The sequence below is a fragment of the Pavona decussata genome, unplaced genomic scaffold (assembly GCF_977016875.1).
Source record: "Pavona decussata unplaced genomic scaffold, jaPavDecu1.1 SCAFFOLD_272, whole genome shotgun sequence".
Classification (NCBI taxonomy): domain Eukaryota; kingdom Metazoa; phylum Cnidaria; class Anthozoa; order Scleractinia; family Agariciidae; genus Pavona; species Pavona decussata.
The window spans coordinates 1,811,263-1,834,305 of NW_028145674.1; the positions used below are offsets into that span (position 1 = coordinate 1,811,263).

The 23,043-nt window shown below is 38.4% G+C and overlaps 3 protein-coding genes and 1 non-coding gene across 10 annotated transcripts in view; 3 read left to right on the forward strand and 1 right to left on the reverse strand.

Moving 5' to 3' along the window:
• Positions 1-23,043, forward strand: part of LOC146455677 (adenosine receptor A3-like) — a 255,846-nt gene that overhangs the window by 38,802 nt on the left and 194,001 nt on the right. The gene's annotated exons all lie outside the window — the stretch shown is intronic.
• The window catches only part of LOC146455678 (CAAX prenyl protease 1 homolog), a 276,576-nt gene that overhangs the window by 14,539 nt on the left and 238,994 nt on the right, over positions 1-23,043 (reverse strand). The gene's annotated exons all lie outside the window — the stretch shown is intronic.
• LOC146455679 (galanin receptor type 1-like) overlaps positions 1-23,043 on the forward strand; it is a 100,612-nt gene that overhangs the window by 10,526 nt on the left and 67,043 nt on the right. Inside the window, exon 1 of one of the 6 annotated variants that reach the window (XM_085094030.1) lies at positions 6,653-7,291. The exons of 4 other annotated variants lie outside the window; for them this stretch is intronic. The gene's annotated coding sequence lies outside the window, so the exon portion shown is untranslated. Of the gene's footprint in view, positions 1-6,652; positions 7,292-11,372; positions 11,945-23,043 lie in introns of those variants that run through there. One more of the 6 variants, XM_085094031.1, reaches the window with a different exon arrangement.
• Trnac-gca (transfer RNA cysteine (anticodon GCA)) lies at positions 10,334-10,411 on the forward strand. Its single transcript is given in 2 exon segments — positions 10,334-10,370; positions 10,376-10,411. It is a non-coding gene; the product is annotated as a tRNA-Cys (tRNA).

Here is a 23,043-nt window from a genome sequence, read left to right on the forward strand (position 1 = left end):
GGTAGTGGTGTACTGCTGACGCTGTTGGTGGTGGTAATGAGTGGTAGTGGTGTACTGCTGACGCTGTTGGTGGTGGTAATGAGTGGTAGTCGTGTACTGCGGACGCTGTTGGTGGTGGTAATGAGTGGTAGTGGTGTACTGCTGACGCTGTTGGTGGTGGTAATGAGTGGTAGTGGTGTACTGCTGTCGCTGTTGGTGGCGGTAATGAGTGGTAGTGGTGTACTGCTGACGCTGTTGGTGGTGGTAATGAGTGGTAGTGGTGTACTGCTGACGCCGTTGGTGGCGGTAATGAGTGGTAGTGGAGTACTGCGGACGCTGTTGGTGGTGGTAATGAGTTGTAGTGGTGTACTGCTGACGCTGTTGGTGGTGGTAATGAGTGGTAGTGGTGTACTGCTGACGCTGTTGGTGGTGGTAATGAGTGGTAGTCGTGTACTGCGGACGCTGTTGGTGGTGGTAATGAGTGGTAGTGGTGTACTGCTGACGCTGTTGGTGGTGGTAATGAGTGGTAGTGGTGTACTGCTGACGCTGTTGGTGGTGGTAATAAGTGGTAGTGGTGTACTGCGGACGCTGTTGGTGGTGGTAATGAGTGGTAATGGTGTACTACTGACGCTGTTGGTGGTGGCAATAAGTGGTAGTGGTGTACTGCTGACGCTGTTGATGGTGGTAATGAGTGGTAGTGGTGTACTGCTGACGCTGTTGGTGGCGGTAATGAGTGGTAGTGGTGTACTGCTGACGCTGTTGGTGGTGGTAATAAGTGGTAGTGGTGTACGCCTGACGCTGTTGGTGGTGGTGTACTGCTGACGCTGTTGGTGGTGGTAACAAGTTGTAGTGGTGTACTGGCAACCTCACTCCCAGGGTCTCTCCTCTTCACGTCCCAGGGAGCGAGAGAGGGGAGACCCTGGTTGGGGCTGGTCAGGTGTCTCCCAGAGAAAAATTAGACCCAGGGGGGGGGACCTTCACTTGCTATTGTCTCGAAGCGCTGTACTTAGGAAAATCACTGTGTATAAACGACAGCGCCTTCCCCTCCAATTCATGGAGTTTTGATCGTGGTTTATTCTAGCTTTGAATGCGCTGATGAAAGATCAGATCTGAAGAACTAACTGAAGGAAACGTAAAAGGAATCGGGCCTGTGTCTAACTGTTCTGAAATGTCATTCCGCAGCAATTACCTGGGCCACCCAACGGATCGTTTCGGTAAATTATCTGTTCGAAAGGCCCTTAATCCCCTACAATTTCCTTAAGGGAATTTTCACCTCGAACGTTCGTGATATGGGAAATTTAAGGCCTAGTGTTTTCGGATTGATAAAAATGTCGTTTCGGATACCGAAAAAAAGGTCAGCTAAGGTTTTCGGAAAAGAAATAAGTCCTAATGTTTTCGGAAAATGGACAAATATGCCCTAGTAATTTCGAAAAGACTCAAGTTCCCCTAGAATGACCGAACAGATCAAAATATTTTAGCGCGGCATGAAATGAACCTACAGAGCTTAAAGGCACTCCAGATAGCCTAAAATAGCGTTTCAAAGGAACTGAGAGAAAACTGTCGTTGGGTGCCCCTGCAATTACGCTGTTAACAGAGCATTTCTTTTAAGAAAATATTTTAGCATAAGCGCAGTCGTTCGCGTCTCTGGTATTTAGCGTCGTTGGTTTGTTTACGTCCCCTTTTCTCTCGGGACGTAAACAAACCAACGATGCGAAATACTAGAGAGGCAAACAACCACGCACATGCTAAAAGATTTGCAAGAAAGAAACGCTCTGTTAGCAGGCTGGCAGCAACAAACAATACACAGGAAATAGCACATAAGCAGAACACTTTCGGAAGGGGGACGTGCGATATAACAACATGTACACGGTAAATATTTCATGGTTCTTTTAATGAACAAAGAAAACACTTTCGAAATATGGTAAGCGTTGCAAAGCAATAACGAAATAACCTTTGTTCCAGTTGATGGCGTTAAAGTGAAATTTAGTCTGCGGCTACAATGGCGCGGCTCCGAGATACATTTCCTGTCACGTTTGATTCTCTCCTGGTCGTCCTTTCAGAGATCATGGACTTGAGGACTCTAAAAGTAGATGTGGCAAAAATTCACTTCGTGGAAGTGCGTCACCGTAAAGCTCCTCGGCTACCACCAGAAGTAGTCGATTCCCTTTGCTGTAAAGATTTCGCGAATGACTTGTATCTCCAACTGATTTACAAAGTCGATAACAGCTCACATTCACAGATTCAATCGCTTTATGAATGATCTCTTGACATGAATGACCACTTTGACTGAACACACGCGAATCGCAAGTTGACTTTACTGGGGCATGTTTTCCCATCTCCGGTACACTCCGTATAGTCAAACTGACACTCAACCGCCCCTCTCTCCAGTTTTTTTTTTTTTTAGTTTTGTAATTTCCCAGATTCTAGGAGACACGTGACCAGCCCCAACCAGGGTCTCTCCTTTCTCACTCCTTGGGACGTGAAGAGGAGAGGCCCTGGGAACGAGGTTGGTGTACTGTTGGTGCTGTTGGTGGTGGTAATGAGTGGTAGCAGTGGTTGTCGTGCTGTTGGTCAGTGGTGGTAATGAGTGTTAGTGGTGTCGGCTAGTGACGTTGTTGGTGGTGGTAATAAGTGGTAGTCGTGTACTGTTGATGCTGTTGGTGGTGGTAATGAGTGGTAGCAGTGGTTGTCGTGCTGTTGGTGGTGGTAATGAGTGGCAGTGGTGTACTAGTGACGCTGTTGGTGGTTGTAATGAGTGGTAGTCGAAACAGGAAACAGGAAAGGCTAAAAGAGATTTTAAATGCAGTGCTGGCTTAGAATTATGGGTTGTTTTGTGTAGGTCCTCGTTCTCATGGGAGGATTTCCTCTCTCTTCAAAAATTGACACTTCCTGTTGAAATTCTATTTCGGCCTGAGTATATCGAGCGTTTATTTAGGCTTTTATCATAATGGTGATATGGTATTCCTCCGTATTTCCTTTATTGAGCAGCCTCCAGGCTTCTGCACATGATATTCAATATTAACTTTTTAAAGAAAACCTCATTTAAATCGATTATACCGGGATTATAGCCAACTCCACACGTGTTAAAAACGATAGAAGTAATTAAAATTTGCTGTTACCCATTACAGCAGCTTTTTCCTCTACTGACTTCCTGAAAGTTGCATAAACCAGCATGTTTACTCCATCTTTTATGGGTCGTGTTTCTTTATCAAATGGTTATGTGATGCCATTTGGGTTGAAACCTTTTTTCAAAGCACTTTCCTGTAATTAAAATTATCCAAACAATTTTCGTTTCAGACAGTGAACTATTAATCATTGTCATTTTAAGGAAAATACAACTTCCTCTTCATCGGCTTATAATATAACCTTGAATTTTTTAATGTCAACAATCTACCTTTTTGAGGAAGTCGTTGTCAGCGAGTAAGTATAATCAATCAATCACCGAAGAATAGGCATAAGTGATTAAACGAAACATTAAAAGCTAAAATATACCTGCAATATTTTTTTTGTCAGCGCCACAGCACGTTTACACCGTGGCTAAGTATGTTTTTTTCCGATTCAGGCAGGGTAATTTAATTGACCCTTTGCACTGCTGTGAAATTCTTGAAGCCATTTCCAATATTATGTAGATCATGTTCCATCAAGCACTTTGGCTTAACCATCACATGTAAAGCTATGGTCTTGACGATTCTAAATCTCAATCAAATTCGCTGTGACGATGCGCTTTAGATCGTTAAGAAACTCCAAGCCGCGAATAAATATTCAAGAAAATTCACCCGACAGTTTTCAGACAATTCAGTCGTTCGAACAGAGTAGAGGTAAACTTCTGGAAACCGTAAGATTTTTATTAAGGTCTACTGTCTCCAACATGTAATAGGCTTTCCCTGTTTAAGAGCGGCTGCCTGAGAATATCGAGAACTCGCGGTCAAAACTGAAATTTCCGATTTCCTCATATTTTGTCAGAAGAATCCCTTTAGAGAACTATTTACGAAAATGACATTAAACTTTCCAAAGATTTTTCGTTTTCGAGAATTCCGGCATAATGTGAAATGCCGTGATCGCGGCGCAACCGGCGTTAAATTTTGACGAGATTTGGTGCATTTTCAAATCGCTCGGGAAGGAAGACGGCTTAGCGTATTAAAACGAGCTTTTGAAGTTAAGTTAGGCATCCTTTTGAGAATACGGTCTTACGAAAATATTGCTGGAGGATTCTTATTTACCTGCAGTTTTCAAAGTTCGAAGAATCCTATTTTCAGCATTTTTGTTGACACTTGAAATTGTGGAAACTTTGCGGACAAAATTCTTTTCCTGGTACATCGAAATTTACAATGAAAGTTACAGTAGAGCAAAGCTCTATTCTTGTGCTGCAACATATCAAAAATTCAGCTTGGGTAATTTAAAAGCCAGTCTTTGACGGAATAAAAGACATAGGGAATTTTTGACATATTTTTTCAAAAAATTCCTGTGGTCACGCAAGGACAAGATGACATGTTTCAATAAATTATTGTTTGTATGTTATTTTTACCGGAGAATTATATAATTCTTGTTCCAAAACTAAATCTAATGATCTAATAAGTTTTGAATTGCTTTATATACCTTAAATAAAATAAGTCTAACTAGGGAGTGAGATGTAACCCCAAATTTGAAAAGGTCAAAGTGTCATGTCACCTTTCTGCTCGTCCAGATCTCAACCAATTTTTTTTTCATTGTCACATGGTGCATCTAGAAGTACTTCTAGAACCAAGTATTTATGATATATCTTACTAAATAAGAACTTGTTTCAATAATAAAGCTAATAGCAGGCGTTAAAATCACTTTTGGGTTTGTGAAGCTGTGCAAAGCAGGCATGTTTTCTAGATCACAGCCTATCAACAACATGCTGACTGTTGAACTCCTCGCATGTGAACACTTGAAAACGAGGAAATATTTCGAGGCAAAATCTTGCGCTGGTACATCGAAACTTACAACAACAGGTATGCTTGAGGTACGATCTGTTATTTTACTGCAACATGTAAGAAATCTAGTTTGGGTATAACATTTATAGTCAAGTGTTAACAAAATGGTCAGTCAGTGGTCAGTCACGCAAGTACTAGGTAACACATTTGAAATACATTTTATAGTTTGTATAATATATTTTCCCGAGAGAATGACAAAGTTATCGCTACAATACAAAATGTAATACTCTAAACAGTTTTTCGTTGCTGAATATTCCTATACAAAAAATTATTCACAGTTAGAGTGAGTGATAACTAATGCTACAGCAAAATTCGTAAAGGCCGATTGCCGTGGCATAAAACGCAAGGCCAGAATGATCGACAAATTTCATTATTGTACTTCACGCAACTAGTACGTTTTTCACTAAACAGAAGGGTGACAATCTGCTCAGTTCTTAAATGAATCTGTACGAAACAGCGACATTTTCTACCTCACAGTCGATAGCTAGGGTTAATGACATGTTTACGTTTTTATAACTACAGTGTAGTATCCGAGTTGTATTTGCCTGCCGCTTCGATACCGCTGATATCAGAAAAAATTCCATTTTGCCCGGCGCTTTGGCATATTTTCGAGTAGAAGGTAGATCACCTACACGTGGTATTGCTCACTGAAGACGAAACTTCCATCAAACAAACGTTGCGGTATTTTCATCTTTTTCGCACTGAGGAGTTCAACTAACCCGTGTAGTCTGTTTGTCTGTCTGCCTGTCAATAAACGACCTTTATCGTAGCTAATTAAACAGCATTTTCTGAGTCTTTTTGAGTATTTTCTTCCATAGTAAAGAAAATAACATTGATTTAAAGCTGGTTACAACGCATTCAACTTGTTAATAGATATATAAGTTTGCTGAAAATAATCCCTAGATCCCAGGCGCTTGCTTTTTCCAACCGGCCCTCAAACAATCTTGAGTGAATATGGCATTTAAAAAAGAGGACAATGAATGAAGTTAATGCGGGGAGAAGAGGAAGCGAGGAAACTATTGTTTTATCTAAGAGGAGGGTACCATGTGGTATAGGGAGACAATACTCTGGTCTTAGAAGGAAAGGTGACTGATAAAACTTAAAATAAAAGAGAGAAAATAATATTCAAAAACCGATATGGTCTCAGCAATCATTCTATCGCTGTGGCTACTTTAATTTGAACGAATTTTGAATCTCCTTCAGTACACACATACCCTTGCACGAAAAAGGTATTCAACAATAATCCGAAGTACAGATGTCATTTAATAGTAACTGCAGGTTTCTCATGCTCACAAAAAAAGCAAAGGAATATGCCGCACCTCTAAGGCCTTTATTCGATTCACCAATGATGATGATGATGATGATGATGATGACGATAATGGTGATGGTGATGATGATGATGATGATGATAATGATGATGATGATTTTAGGGCTTATTCAGGCATATATGAGTTTCGCGAGCGCGAGGACGAGCAACGCTTGCGGAATGCTAGTCACGCAGATTTCTCCCTCTCGGCCCCTTCCGACTAGATGTGTACGGTCTTCGTTGGCGGTAGCCTGCCACACAGTCGTTTTGAGGGGACTCGGGGAGGAGTTAATACGAGTCCCCTTAAAACGACTGCGTGGGAGGCTACCGCCAACGAAGATCGTAGACATCTCGACGGCGCGGGCAGATGGTCTGATTGTTATTCGACTCATCCTTTCAGAACATCAAATTCCATCAATGTAAAAGACTGTTGTTCTTGGGTCATCGTAGGTTGATCAGAAATATCACCGCTGTTTGTATTCCATCAATGTAAAGTCAGTCAACTTAACTTCATATGTTCAATCAACAACATCAGATGATCGATAACTTTACTAACATGCGCGCGCGAGGATTCATTACATTTCACTGTCAGTTTTGTCGTCAGCAAACAGCTTCCTGGCGTTGGAACCTGGATGACTGGAGATATCTTTTTGGCATTCACCCAAAGAAACGCAGGTTGCTGTAATAGTACGAACTTTGACCGCAACCGGACTCGTCGTCTATCAAGGACGAAAATGAGCACGGAGCCATAAATGCAACCGAAAATATATAGAAACTGCAAAATATGACATCGCGGAAGAAGAAATACAGTTTCTAGTATCGAGCAAACCACTCCAAACCAAGAACGCACATTGCTATTTATAACCATTTTGCGTCATTGTTTATAAATAGCAAGTTTAAAATAGCTATGTACACAGTGATGGCCATAACATGCAAACAACCTTGGTTATTTTCTGGTGCTCTTCTATCCGGATCGGACTGAGAAGGGTGGACTATTGCTCGCATTAATGGGGATGGTTCATTAAATGCCTATTTTGCAGGCATTGGAACGGTAAGTGCTCATTCAAATATATTATAGCCGCAGTGTAGCCGTTAAAGATAATATTATGGCCAGCCTTGCACTAAAGTGAAAGCATGATTTTCTCTACCGGCTCTGATATCTCAGTTCTGTTTATGATATATAGTCTAGGGCCTGCAAATTGAAAACACAGATACCTTGTTCTTCAGCTTTTAGAATTCTCGTCTTCGCTTGTCTAGCTCAATGTAAGTGCCTGTCACGACATTTTATTGACAGTGAGGATGAGATGCAGCTTTGACAAACCTAGGATTTATAAAAACTGCGACTTTTGCGCAACTTTTCAGAACCAAAGGCGTTTTTACGCAAGTCGATTAGTAATTTAATGAAACATTATCGCCTGTTGGGGGTTTCAGATACATTTTGATATGAAATATTTACTGATTTCGTTTCGTATCCTTCGCATTGTTGACGCTGGCGTACCGAGGAAAGCGTGACATAACACCTGAATGTTTCATTTTTTTGTTTGCGATCGGTGATCACCTACTAGGAAAGAAATTATTTTTTATAGGGATTAACCCATCAACACATGAGATTTTGTTTCCGAATAACAACTTAGTTTTATTCCAACAGAACTGAAACATAAACAATAAATTTATTTTAAACTTATTTTAAAACTTGTCCTTGCGTGACCACTGCCATATTTGAAAACAAAAATTAAAATTCCCTATGTGTTTACTTCCGTCAACGCTTGGATTTTAAATTACCCAAGCTGGATTTTTTATATATTGCACTACATGTATAGAGCTTTCCCAAAGTATAATACTTGCTTCAAATTTCGATGTACCAGGACACGATATTTGTCCGCAAAGTTTCCACAATTTCAAGTGTCAACAAAAATGCTGAAAATAGGAATCTTCGGACTTTGAAAACTGCATGTAAATAAGAATCCTCCAGCAATATTTTCATAAGACCGTATTCTCAGAAGGATGCCTAACTTAATGTCAAAAGCTCGTTTTAATACGCTAAGCCGTCTTCCTTCCCGAGCGATTTGAAAATGCACCAAATCTCGTCAAAATTTAACGCCGGTTGCGCCGCGATCACGGCATTTCACATTATGCCGGAATTCTCGAAAACGAAAAATCTTTGGAAAGTTTAATGTCATTTTCGTAAATAGTTCTCTAAAGGGATTCTTCTGACAAAATATGAGGAAAACCGAAATTTCAGTTTTGACCGCGAGTTCTCGATATTCTCAGGCAGCCGCTCTTAAGAACAGGGTGTCCTTTATAAGTTATCATAACAGATTATTTTAGAAAGGATTAATTAAAAGGCAAAGCCTTTTTATTTTTTTTACAAATTTATTGGATACAACTGTTTTCATTAGTCCCAGAGAAAGGAAAATCAAAATAACGCTAGCGGTTCTCGTCACAAAAGAAGCCGGTTTCTTTCTAAGTAGGGGGTCTGAAGACACACTTCCAAAACCAGCGCAAACTTCCACACTTCGTTTTCTCTCTTCAGCATGTAACTGTGTTTTGATGAAGTCTTGTTGTGTTAATATAATCCTTGCGTGACTGACCGACGGTGATTGCCACCAACCCGACCTGACGTTTAATTAATAAGAAATAAGACGTGTGTTCTTTTTTATTAATTGGGCGGATCCACAAGTCAGTCTCCTTATTAAATGCATTTTACGTCAGAGTCGTGCATTAAACACCCACGGCTTCTCTCAGTTCATTCCATAACCATAATCGACGGTAGATAAAAGGAAGTCGTGCTTTCTTTACAAAGCTAGTTCCCGTTGTAACAGTTTATGTCACAGTTGCCAGCTCATCCTACTTGAGCCACTCGCTCCTGACTGCTGGAGGCAAACGTTGGTCGATCAGTTTGTTCATTTGCGGCGGCAATGCATTTCTAGTGTAACACATTCAAATAATGAAAGTTACTACAGTTCACTGGCACTTATTGCTGTGCTGTACAAGGGTAATTTTTCTGAGTCTACAACTGATGTCCGGTGCAACTAGCCGTCTAAAGGAAAACCGACTGAGCCCTACTTTTCTGTTGCTTGTTACGCTGTGGTTCCAAATGTCTAGTCTACGTATGAAATGTGCTAAGTTATGAAACACGAACTAGCATTGCGAGTGGAATCAACGGATATAATAGAACATTTTCATAATAAATTTGAAATTCAAATTTATTTGTGCCTTGAGACCACAAGTCTAGAAATGGGTGGCGTTCGAAGTCTTCCAATTCTTTTTCTATTACTAAAAAAGAAAAAAGGAAAAGAAAACAAGAGTTGTTAAAGTTGAATTGCAACATTTTTGCTCAAAATCTTGTGTTAAACTCAGATTATGTTTTGAAAAGACGTCTGACTTTATTTCTTGAAATTTCGTTTCCACACTTTTCATATCTTTGAGCTCTTTCTCACTTCGTCCGCCATTACTGATGTGACCCTGTAGCAGTCAGTGGCTTTTGGACAAAGGTAGGAGTAGCTATCCCTTGAGGCCATTTAGTTGAACGCTACTGAGTAGTAATTTCTGATGTCACTGTTCATTCTTGTTCAATGCATTTAACAACGATTTTTCCCCTTCAGTGTTGCTAACAGTTGAAAGCAGCCATTTGTAGGATTGATTAAAGTGAGTGGACTCAGCTATTTAAGTTAGGCTGATTACCGTATTCTAACAAGACGGAAAACTGAGAGCAAAACGAAAGAACGCTGTAAATTCATTAATTAAAAAAGTTTCGACATGCTCATTAAACTAAACATGGACTCCTCACCCGGCGTCATAGAACTCAAGATAGAATCGTTGAACCTCGAATAGAATAAAATTAATGCGCTCCCGGCTAAGTTTATCCAGGTCACACAAGCCATGATTTGCACCACTTGCAATCAGGAAGTTTGAAACTCGTTCCTGGATATACCGATAGGTAGGGTTTCGTTCAAATGTTCCCTTTTACTCTTGCAACCGGCGTGTTCGTATCTTTCGTCCGTACTTCAAAATACATGTTTCACATATTTACACTTATTTATTCATCCTTCACAGGTATATTACGAAATCACAATATGACCAGCTGCCAGTTGGCTTGATAGCTTAGTTGGTAGAGTACTGCGCTGCACCGGCATCGCAGAGGTCATGGGTTCGAATCCCGTTCAAGCCTGAATTTTTTTCAGGCTTTCTTTTCTCAACTGCTTAAGTTGCGTAGCAACTGCGAGGATCTTTCTTCTGTTTGATCTTTCATCGGCAGTCCAAAACATATGTTTCATATATTTACACTTATGTGTTCGTATACAATTGTCCGCTTACTAGCTTGTAAACATGATAAACTGCAATGTCATTTTGATGTCAAAACACTGGACGTGAAGGCGTTTTTGCACAATGTTAACTTGCTGGCGAAACATTTCATTACGAAACTGACAAAAAATGTAGAACGTTGCGATCTGAATCAGCATTTACGTCTTACAATGTCAATCACGCCTTTTCGTTTTCATTGTTCTGTGTTTAGTTTTTACATATCCTCTTGGCCAATCACCGCAAAGGCCCGGACTAAGAAACATGTCTAGATATGCGACGCTCAATAGCTTGTCTACCCCAGTTGCAGCAATATTGTCCTCATTCAGGCTGCAGGGAATTATCACATGGCCCTCAAAGAACATTAATATTTCTATTACTTTTAAATAAATAAAAAGCGCCATTTGGTAATTAAGGTAAAGACAGAGCGATTAGGTTTATAAAGTGTCAATAAGGGCCATTTTCAAATTACCCATCATCAGGGAAACCCAATGACAGTTTTCTCTCAGATCCTTTGAAACGCTATTTCAGGCTATCTGGAGTGCCTTTAAAGCTCTGTAGGTTCATTTTAGGCTGCGCTATAATATTTTGATCTGTTCGGTCATTTTAGGGGAACTTGAGTCTTTTCGAAATTACTAGGGCATTTTTGTCCATTTCCCGAAAACCTTAAGTCTTATTTCTTTTCCGAAAATCTTAGCTGACCTTTTTTGGGTACTAGAAACGACATTATTATCAATCCGAAAACACCAGGCCTTAAATTTCCCACATCACGAAAGTTCGAGGTGAAAATTCCCTTTAAAAAATTGTAGGGGGATTAAGGGCCTGCCGAACAGATACTTTACCGAAACGATCCGTTGGGTCTTTCAGAAAAACTATCCATAATCTTCATCCAAAACATTTAAAAGCACTATTGAAACCGCCCATGGCAAACAGATTAAGTGGCTGGGTAATTACAAAAAATATCCCAAAATAGAGCCTAAGTTATCAAAACAAACCAAACTTTACGTTGCAATATTTGCAAGTTTTTAGAAACTCCTTTGATGCGGCAGATACGCATTATAGCATAATTTAAGGTGTCTATTTCAGTGCCCCTCGGGCTGAAAACACCGCTTGTCTGCTTTACATTAAATTCCGTCCACGCCGGCCGTAAGCACGCGATCACTTAGACCTCATGAAAAATTCGTGACCCATGACAAATCATCCACGGTTGGTATACCATTTAATAAGATCAATTAACAGTATCAAGACTGAAGCATTGATCTGTTATGTATCCGATATCGTCGACAAGAGTTGAGTAGGTTATTTTACAGAAGCAATCCGCATCTGATGTTGAAAGCCTCCTTGTACAGCCTTGCAGTGAATAACACCGAGGATGAAAAGCACTTAACAAACGCACCTTAAGGTAATATTCTTTTGATGATTTTATATGAAATGGAAGAACTGATGAGGGAGTTTTCTCAAAGTACATATGTGACCATATGTACTAATAGAGCCAGTCATAGTTTTTTGCAAAAAAAACAAGATCAAGAACCGGTCGAAAAACGAGGATTGGTATTAAGATAAGTCGATGTTACTTTGAATTATCACTCTTGATGTTAAGTTCAACTCGTTTTGACTTCCATGGGAATGAACAAAAGCATTGAGTTAAAATCGTGTTCCTGTTCGACCGCCATATGATGATACCTGCCTCTGATTATATTCGCGCTTTCGTGCATCAGTGTCTTCCGAATCATGTAGAGTTTGTTTGTGGTCGAGCTTCCTGTATCTCAGCATGGCGACAACTTACCAAAATATTGTATATTATTTTAACTACGGTCTGGCGGGCGCTATCCTGCCATTGTTGTCCTAGTTGTGGAGATGAAAATTAGCATTTGGTCTTCCCTATTGTCACGCACACATTTTGGGTTACAGAAAATATGCTAACAAACTAGTTTTAACAGTTGAGCTCCAGTTAAACGAAATTGAAGTCATATAGATTGGCATTGAACGTATCTGTGTCCCCCTGTTCGATCGCACATCTTATTACATTCGCTTTGCGGGTTCATCCGAGTAATCCGAATCATGCAAGGTTTGTTTGTGGTCGAATTCCCTGTATCTTAGCGCGTAGCACGACGACTAACTTACCAGAATAGTTAGGGGTCACAGTGTGACATGACGGACATTAAACTTCATCCATAAATAGATGGGCTTTTTGTTTGATGAACATATCACATAAGCCTCTGATGAGCATCACTTAGCCACGGTGGTGAGAAAAGACGCATGTGGATTGTAGAAAAATTATCGTTTTATGCCCTGAGCTGAGTGGGCGTCGAGATCACTCCATCATTTGGAGTAAGATATTTGAGTTATGGACTCAGACAATTTAAAAACACATGTGGTATATTGTGGTTTTCCAACTGAAAAGTTTTCAGTGGTCAACAAATTCAGTTTGTTTCCTGTGTTTTGTGTCTTTGGATGATTCAACCATTCAGCAATGAAAACCAGAGAGACTATCAATCTATTATTTATCTTTAATTAGTTCTCCCTTCAGCTTGAGACAGGCAATGTATTTGGCAGAAATATGGCGATTTTGCGGATTGCAAACAAGCAGACGTTATTTTTTAGTGGAGGGAAGCGTCACAGCCAGAAATACGTCTGCATTCGCAGGCAATGGATTGAGCACTTGGAAATGATTGAAATAAGAGTTTTGTAACGCAGTTAAATGATTTTACAAAAAATTGTCGGATGATAAAATGAAATCAAATCAAAGATCATTCATTGAACACTGATATCGCCAGAAAAAAACTGAAGGACACTGTAAACAGTTTACAATACTCAGTAATGCGGTAGGTGCCGGGTATATAAGCTTTCAGCCCGACGCAAATGTTGAAAACTCATCGGACCGTTTCGACCCAAAGGTCACCGTTACTGGATGGAGATCACGTCCGCGGAAGTTTTAAGCTGATGATAATGTTTAATTCAGTTATGAGCGCTTTATCTTCGAAACGGTTCCGTTAGGGTACGTTTCGGACGTTGGCGCGGCGCCCATGTATTCTGACCCAATTAATAACCTAATTGACCCAGCCCTGACTTGAAATATCACTGACGACAGTTTTATCCCAAGGATAAAGCTTTAAAGATAAGATCTGTTTTTAAGGAGTTTTGACTATTGAAAAATACCCAAACATCCATAAATAGAATCAGCCGTGGAAAGCTGGACCAGATAAGATCTGCACTAATCCTGTTGTCCCGCCTTTGCAATGCTGATGCATCAAGACAAGATACATTATGGCGGTCCAAAGGTCCAATCCTTTGATCACTTTTATAAACTGCTTTCTTTAATGTAAACAAGTACATGTAAGCTATTTTATTTCTCTCAAACGTCTTCTTTGAAACGTTAACATACGTAAGTCCGGAAAAGGATGTTGCACCAAACAAATCGGTAAGCAAGGGCATGGCAACAACCTTTACAAAGAGCATGGAATACTTTTTTTCCAAGAGAGATGAGCACTTGCTTTTGTTTTTCGGTAACTCATTGCTGTCAAGCCGTGAAAACTATCTTTTTTTAGCAGCTACGAACTGGTTGTGCTGCAGCTCTGCATTAAATGGCCCTTAAATAGAAATTCATCGCCTCTACCCACGCGATTGGAAAAGTGGGTGTCTCCAATTCGTACAAGGATTTAACTTAAGAAACTTAAGAAATAAAGTTCATCATCCTCCTCCTCCTTAAGTAAGTACATCTGCTGAATAAGTAGAAATTCTAACTACCCTTAGAAGACTTACTAAAGAAGTTTTCTTTCGCACAGAGTCAAGCCTGAGTTCAATTTGTAATGATCACGAGACAATTCTGTAAAATATACATAGTGTTATTCTTTTTGTTTGTTTTTTGTTTAAGTTTTTCTTGTTTTCGTTTTCCGACGTGCTGTTGCTCGTGTTGAAATTGTGGAATGAGTAAGTTTGAAATTTTGTGAGCTTATTAGTATTTATCACGCCTGAAATAAAAAAAAAAAGACTCGTTATCACAACCGACACACCTAGCCCAGGTCATTGTTGTTATCTGACAAAAACAACGGAATTACGTGAATAAGATGACATTCCTTGATGAATGTAACTTGGTCCACTCCGTTGAAATTGACTTTATACCAAGGAAAAGGCAAAAAGAGATTGTTACTCCTGTTACTTCATTGTTTAGACTTACAGTTCTGCGTCTTCTAGCGCCTAAAAATTGCAGAATCCGAAAGAAACTAAAGAAGGTAAACAAACTCAAAGGGCGATCGGGACCGACAGCCTTCCAGTTTCGGAATTTCCATGGGAAAGACCGCAAGACATTAAGATCACTGCAGGCGCAATCTGTTGAGGTCTTGGTTGTTATCGAAGGTTTTCCTTAAATGGAACGACTTTGCGCTGTAGCTTAAGAAAGAACAGTGTTTTTTGGTGCAATAGAAACAAAACATTTTTTGTACATAACAAAAGATGCTTACAGTGGGCGAGGCGGGTGCTTAGCCTCGGATTGCAGATTCTTGGTAAGTTGCATTTAACAGGACTCCGTCTGTTAATTTCCATGGCGTTAAGACAACGGGACGATAAAATCAATTCAAATGTATTCATTTTGCACGCAAACGTCGTGACTATACGAATTCCTCGACTGATGCTGGTGTTTCAAGTGTCAGTATTATTTTCACAGAATAAATGTCGCTTGCTATTCTTCGTTTCTTAAGACCAATTGAAAGGAAGTTATCCTTTATTTCTTGGATATGGAATGCGTCGATCTGTTTCTATACTTCTGCGTAGTTATGTTTGGATTGTTTTCAACTGGAATAGGCAAAGCTTAGAATTAAATTTGAACAGCTGGATGTTACCAGCATCAGTGTCAGTATGTTTCAATTTTGTTCGATGGCAGAGTTCGATCTCGAGTTTAAATGATTCTCGCATTGCAAGATCATTTTCATTTCTTTGATGGGGGCCTAGTCAGTGTTTCTCTTTAACACAGAAGTAAAGAACGTTTGGTATGATTCCCTTGTTTAATGAAATCCTGAAGAAGCAAATTTTCCTGCAGTCATTTAACACCTTGAGAAAATAGTTTGAAGACACGACCCTGGTGAAAAACCTCACAGGATCTTCAAGGATCTTTAAAGATCTTCAAAGACCTGCCAAAGATCTTTAAAGATAAAGATCCTCAAAGGATCCTTATAGGATCTTTGAAGATCCTCCAAAGATCTTCAAAGATCCTGCATATGCAAGATCTTGTTATACTATCTGCAAAGATCCTCAAGGAATTGGTAAGGATCTTGCAAGGATCTTTGTAAGATCCTTGCAAAGATTCCTGCAAAGATCTTTGCAAGGATCCTTCAAGATCCTCAAAGATTTAATGAGGATCTTTGAGGAATCTTACAAAGATCCTTTTAAAGATCTTGCAAAGATCTTTGCAAGGATCCTTCAGGATCCTCAAGGATTTAATGAGGATCTTTGAAGAATCTTACAAAGATCCTTTTAAAGATTTTGCAAAGATCTTTGCCAGGATCCTCAAGGATTTAATGAGGATCTTTAAAGAATCTTAGAAAGATCCTTTTAAAGATCTTGCAAAGATCTTTGCCAGGATCCTCAAGGATTTAATGACGATCTTTAAAGAATCTTAGAAAGATCCTTTTGAAGATCCTGCAAAGATCTTTGCCAGGATCCTCAACGATTTAATGAGGATCTTTGAAGAATCTTTAAAAGATCCTTTCAAAGATCTTGCAAGAGATCTTTGCCAAAATCATCAACAATTTAATAAGGATCCTTCGAAGATCTTGCAAAGATCTTTGTCAGGATCCTTAGGGCTCCTAAAGGATTTTTAAATTAAGCTGAATTATCTTTGACGGATCATAAAAGGATCCTTGATAGTAAGGATCTTGCAAAGACCTTTGCCAGGATCCTTCATGAGCTTCAAGGATTTAATGAGGATGTTTGCAAGACCCCTATGATAAATAGAAAAAAGAGGTGATGGAAAATAAAAGGCCATTACACTTGCAATTACAGTGTAGGCATTTGGTAATTTATTTTATTAATCAATAAGACCGTTTATTCAAATACACTTTGCAGTCCAAAGACTGAATTGTGTGTACAAATAATTAAATTGTATGAAACTGAAAAACATAAATATATATACAAAATATAGAAAAAATTTAATAATTACAGGTAACATATAATAAAGAAGAATGCATAGAACTCTGCGAGAGGAAAAAGGACATTATTTAAAAAACTACATACTACTACTAATGACTAATAATAAAGAGTTCTTTTAACGATTGGTCTTGCACACCGGAATTATAAAACGGTTATTGCTCCTAAGCTTGTGGGATGAAAGGGCAGGTGGAGGCAGCAAATTTGAGCGTTTGTGGTTTCTTGATGAAGATATAGAGTTAAAATAGTTTGTTCGAAAGAAAGTCACACAGATCTGCCCGCTTTAGTAACAAATACATTTGTCACTTTTAAAATTAAGAATCAAAATTTCTGTTTCTACTGAGTTTGAGCTCCCAGAGTAAATAATTATACCTTAAAGGTGTTGGAAAGTACAGACTGTTGACTAAAACTCTGAAAGTTGCAATAATGCAATGTCATCAATACTGCTGGTTTTTTGCTTGGAACTATTGCTTGGATGTCCCAGAGAAACGGGTAAGTGGAACATGGAATTTCGTTTTGGCAATTTAAATTTTTGATATGTTGCACCAAGATTCCTGCTTTATACGGCTTCCCACCAAAGGATATAATTCAATAGACAAATAAATAAGTTTACTCAGCTGATTGTCTGATCAGTGCTTATCATGCAGCATGATAGTGTCTTAGTGATACTCAGACTCAGTAATTCATTCTTATGAATAAAGAGTGATTTCCAATAGCTAAAAGTTTGCTCACAGTCTTCATCAAATGATTACCCTGTCGCTTTCTTGCACAATACTTCTTTTATAAAGGAAACAAGGAAACCACCGGGCCAAGAGCGGCAGCCATCTTGGATTTCCATCAGACTTGGAAGACTGGGCACGAGCAAAGCCAAATTTGGTCAGCAGCTATACACTGCAGGCTCGCAGAAAGACCGTTTCTTTTGGATTTTCGCAAGACTCAAGAAAACAAGGCACATTTCCTCGGTTTTTTCTTCTTTTAAGCTAGAAAATGATGGCTTTAATCAACAAATCGTGGAAAAATACTTTTTAGAAACAGGTAGGCTTTAATATCAATGATTTTGATAAAAGACTGGCTTGAAAATGTGATGCACAATTCAACCAAATGAATGCATGTGCTTCTGTGAATTTAGCTACAAATTCATCTGATCTCGGTTGTCGAGGTAGCCATTTCCTATTTATTTTTAAAATAAAACATTTACAAACGTTTTTATGGGGTAAGTTTGTGGTTGTAGCGCTAGTTGAAATGAACAATCAGATGATTGTAGTTGTACTGAGAATCAATTGCAAGCTTTATTTGTGTGGTGACTTATTCGATCGAGTATAACATTACTTTAATTTGCCTGTGATTTGATTGAAGTTGAAGGTCATTTGGTGGAGTATTATAATGCCCACATGTACAATAAAATAGCACCACCAGTTAAAAACGAATGTGAACACTGTAATCACACAGAAGAACTGACTAAAGTGCATGATTTTTTCTCTTTTTGCTGTAGATCTTCAACTCAATGTTGTTGTCAAGGCCGACACTCAAGACTGCAGCTTCAGAATGTGTGAAGTCACCAAATCCTGCTCAATAAGCTAAGTCACTTGTAAGCAGGGGAGCCTATTTTTAACTGATTTAGTATGGTTATGAATTGTGACTTCTACTACTATATATACTACTCAGGAACAATGAAAAAATAAAAAATTTTGTAACTTTGAGCCTTGAATTCATTACTTGATGTTTGATAGTTTAATAGAAAATTAGAGGGTCAAATTGTTTTGGTCATGTAAATTACAAGCAAATTGGTACTTTTTTGTCTTTTAGCACTGTGCTTGCACAATTATTATGCCTATCAAATTTTTATAGTAGCACAACATTTGCTGATGTTGTGATTGCACTGTTTTGTTACATCATTCATTATCTAGAATATAGTTATTCCACATTTTGTGGGTCATCACGAGGGAAAAACTACAATTTTTCTGAGCCACTATAAATGTGTTAAAGTTGTGCAGACAAGGCAGTAACTTTTAAGTTTTGTTAAAGGCTGATAATTTAGAGAGGGATTTTGACTTGCACTAATGTTGTGAACAACATCTGTTGTAATTTGTGGCACTGTGTAGCCTTGTCATTAGAACTTTTGTACATAATCAGAGCTTGCTATAAGTTATTGTTTTTCTGTTATTATGTTTTCTTGTACAAACGTTTTCACTGGTAATTGTCAAACCAAATTTTAGAATAAAAATTATTACAGTTTCTTGTACATTAACGTTAGGATCGTGATCACCCAGGCTTCATGTTGTAGTCAAAATTTTGTCCATCATGGTTGAGGTAAAATATCCATCTGCTGAATATTATTCTTTCACAATACATATTAAAAGTTATGTTTCTATTTCTGATTTTATTTACACAAGTTATTTTGTATTGATTTAGCATTGTAGACCTACATTTATATACAAATAAATTCCTGAATCTTAACTAAAATACGTTAGGGATTGTTCAATAAAATTATCCCTTTTATGACATGCTGATGTTCTTTTTCATCTACATACTACATGTACATTCTCAACAGCTTATTCTGAGACTCACCGGAAATTTCAGTCACAAATGTTTTTGTGATTTTGGAAAGTTCAAAGTAGTACAAGATCTTGAAAAGGTTCATTCAAGATCCTTGAAGATCTTTTGCAAGATTATTGAAGATCTTCAAAGATCTTGGCAAGAGCTGCAAAGGATCCTGTAGGATCCTTGAAGATCTTTGGCAAGGTTATTGAAGATCCTCAAAGATCTTGAAAAGGTCTGCAAAGGATCCTTGAAAATCCTTTTAAGATCTTTGGCGACATAATTGAAGATCCTCAAAGATCTTGGCAAGTTCTGCAAAGGATCTTTGCAGATCCTCAAAGATCCTGGCAAGATCTGCAAAGGATCCTTAAAGATCTTGACAAGATCTTGGCAAGATCTGCAAGGATCCTTAAGGATCTTTGAGGATCCTCAAAGATCTTGGCCAAGATCTTCAAGGATCTTGGCAAGAAAGTTGAGGATCCTTAAGGATCTTGGCAAGGATTTTTGAGGATCCTTAAAGATCTTTGCAAGATTGTTTAAAGGATCCTTAAAGATCTTCATAAGGATCCTCGAAGATCTTCATGAAGATCTTTGAGGATCTTTAAAGATCCTCAAAAGATTTTCACCAGGGGAATTCAGTGAAAACCAAAATGATTTTATTTTAACTTTCGATGGCAATCAGTAATAACTGAAATAATAATAACAAAGTAACAAAGACATTGTACTGTAAGTTTAGGGCACAACACTGATCACCTGCCTGTTTTGACTATAAGTTGGCAATAAAAACGAACAGGTAATTTTGTTGATTTTTTCCCACGAATAAAAAGTTGAAAAATAAGATAAGATTTTTAAAATGAAGAATTTTTAAGCCTTAGCTATAGGTTTATTTAACTCACCAAACATCGTTGTGTTTTCAAAACAGGTAAAGCAGCAGTTTACGGTCTCAGTACACTCAATCGTCTATGTCATAGCTAGAAAATAAGCGGGAGATCTATATGCCTTGGCGCGAGCCATTGAACCACGTAAATTTGCGGGTGGGGAGAATGTTGTTTTTATTTCACTTAATAATTTTAATGCCGTTTAATTGTTCGGTTCGTATTCAATGATTTTCCGCGAGGGAAATATCAGCGAGTTATCGCACATTTTAAAGTTAAAGTTGGAATTAGGAGCAAGCCCCGCATGGCGACCTCGGGTTTCCGTTCTCAAACTAGCTGCTTACGTAAGAATGTTCTCTGATCAATACTCCGATGGATATCAAGGCGCTCGTTAGTGATTGGGCCGTTATAAACAGAAAAGGGCGAAAACATTATTGTGTCTGAAATGGAAGATTATCTTTCTTGGTGGATTGACTGACAACCTGTTTCTTTTCTAAACTAACGAATAGTTTTGTCGGTAGTATTCATTAAATGCCCCATCGTGAGAAAATAATTTGCAGAGTACGAACTCAGAGAAAAGGCTCTTTAAAAGTGATTCTATTTTAACTTCCAATGGCAGTAGGTAATTCGGATAACTGAAATAAAAATAAGGTATTATCAAATACATTGCGTTGTAAGTTTAGCCCATAACATCACCGCCTATTATGACTGGAAGTTGGCGATGGAAATAACAAAGTAACAAGGACATTGTACTAAAATTTAGTGCACAACACTGATCACCTGCTAGTTTTGACTATAAGTTGGCAATAAAAACAAAGAGGTAATTTTGTTGATTTTTTCCCACAAATAAAAAGTTGAAAAACAAGAAAAGATTTTACACTTTTAAACCTTAGTTTTAATTAACTCACCAAATATTGTTGTGTGTTCTAAAAAGATAAAGCAGCAGTTTACGGTCTTTGTATATTCAATCGTCTTTGTCATAGCTAGAAAATAAGCGGGAGATCTATATGTCCAGGTGCGAGCCATTGGACCACGTAAATTAACGGGTGGGAAGAATATTGTTTTTATTCCACTTAATAACTTTAATGCCGTTTAATTCTTCGGTTCGTTTCAATGATTTTCCGCCAGGGAAATATCAGCGAGTTATCGCACATTTTGAAGTTGAAGTTTGAATTAGGAGCAAGCTCCGCATAGCGACCTCGGGTTTCCGTCCTCCAACTAGCTCCTTACGTAAGGATGTTCTCTGATCGAGGAGTCTATACTCCGATGGATATGGCGCTCGTTACCGATTGGATCGTTATAAACAGAAAAGGGCGAAAACATTATTATGTTGTGTCTGAAATGGAAGATTATCTTTCTTGGTGGATTGACTGTCAACCCGTTTCTTTTAGAAACTAACGAATTCTTTTGTCAGTAGTGTTCATTAAATGCCCCATGCGCGAGAAAATAATTTGCAGAGCACGAACTCAGTGAAAAGGCTCTTTAAAAGTGATTCTATTTTAACTTCCAATGGCAATAGGTAATTCGGATAACTGAAATAAAAATAAGGTATTATCAAATACATTGCGTTGTAAGTTTAGCCCATAACACCACCTCTTATTATGACTAGAACTTGGCAATGGAAATAAACCGGTATTTTTGTTTATTTTTTTTTCTGGAAACTCAAGACTCATTACAGTGTCGGCCGTATAATAAGGAGGGTAAAAACGTATGCTAAAAAAAGAAAGACTTGGTTTATTATAGCGTTGGATCTCATTTGGTAAATATTTTCCAAGGTGGATTCAACAAGTTGTTACTTTAAGCTTTCGCCCTTTATTTTCAGTTAAAAGTGAACGTAAAGGGAATTTGATATTTATCTTCAATATTGGGTGCTTAATTCACGGCTTCCAAGCTGACAAAACAGTCATGAAAACAAAAACAAAGCATGGGAAAAAAACGACAAATGTATATGTCAGGGATTCATGAAGTAACGATTTGTGGAAAAGCACTCCTGAATTATATTCAAGGTAGTTATTTCGAGACCTGCAAACAATGAAATCAAGTGATAAAGGAACGAATTCATAACAATGAGACATTGGAAAGTTAATTTTTCCCAAAAAGACCACAACAAAACAACTTCTTAAATATGTGGCACTAGTGCATGGGGCTATACATACTTACAAAGGACAAAAAAAACTGAGGAACGACAAGAAAATTCCGCGGCTTCCCTTTCGCACACTGCGAGGGTCACGAAGAAACGGTACTTATTTCGTGCAGAGTCTCCCCTGATGGCCCACTATATCGAGTTTTCCTCTTGATTTTGGCCATTTTGAAAATATAGGAGAATTCTCGAGTGACAAAACACTATATCCAAATGCAATGTGTAATGGTTTTGGGTAAATCAAAGCTGGTTAGAAAGTTCGGCATCGACAGAACCGAGACTGGGTCACCTTCATCAATCACCCCAAAATTGAGATTTAAATACTACTTAAAGCCTAAGTATTTTTGGAATATAACAAGGGTTTACCAAGAAGAGATCCATTTATTCGGTCCCTTCATATGTACAGGCCGATTAAACGCTAGTAGCTCTTATCAAGCATTCAGTCAGTCAGTCAGTCAGTCAGTCAAATCTACTTTTGTTATCAACCTCGCAATGTTGCTGGCTCGGATAACCTTCAAATGACACTGCACCCATGTTTGAATGAATCAGACCTGTAGATATGATCATACTACGATAAAAAGCCGATACAGGTTGGCTCATCGAGTTGGAAACCTTCTGTTCAAGGTAAAAGGTATTGGACTTGTATGATATAATGTTTATTGTTACTGTTAAAGTTCCTTTGAATGTAACGTGCGTTTGAAAGTTTGCGTAGACTAGTTTTCTTCAAAATGTAGCTGTCAATGACAAAGCTCTTTTCCAAACTCTTATCATGTTTTATAGGAGGCCCGAACCTATTTATTGGCGAGT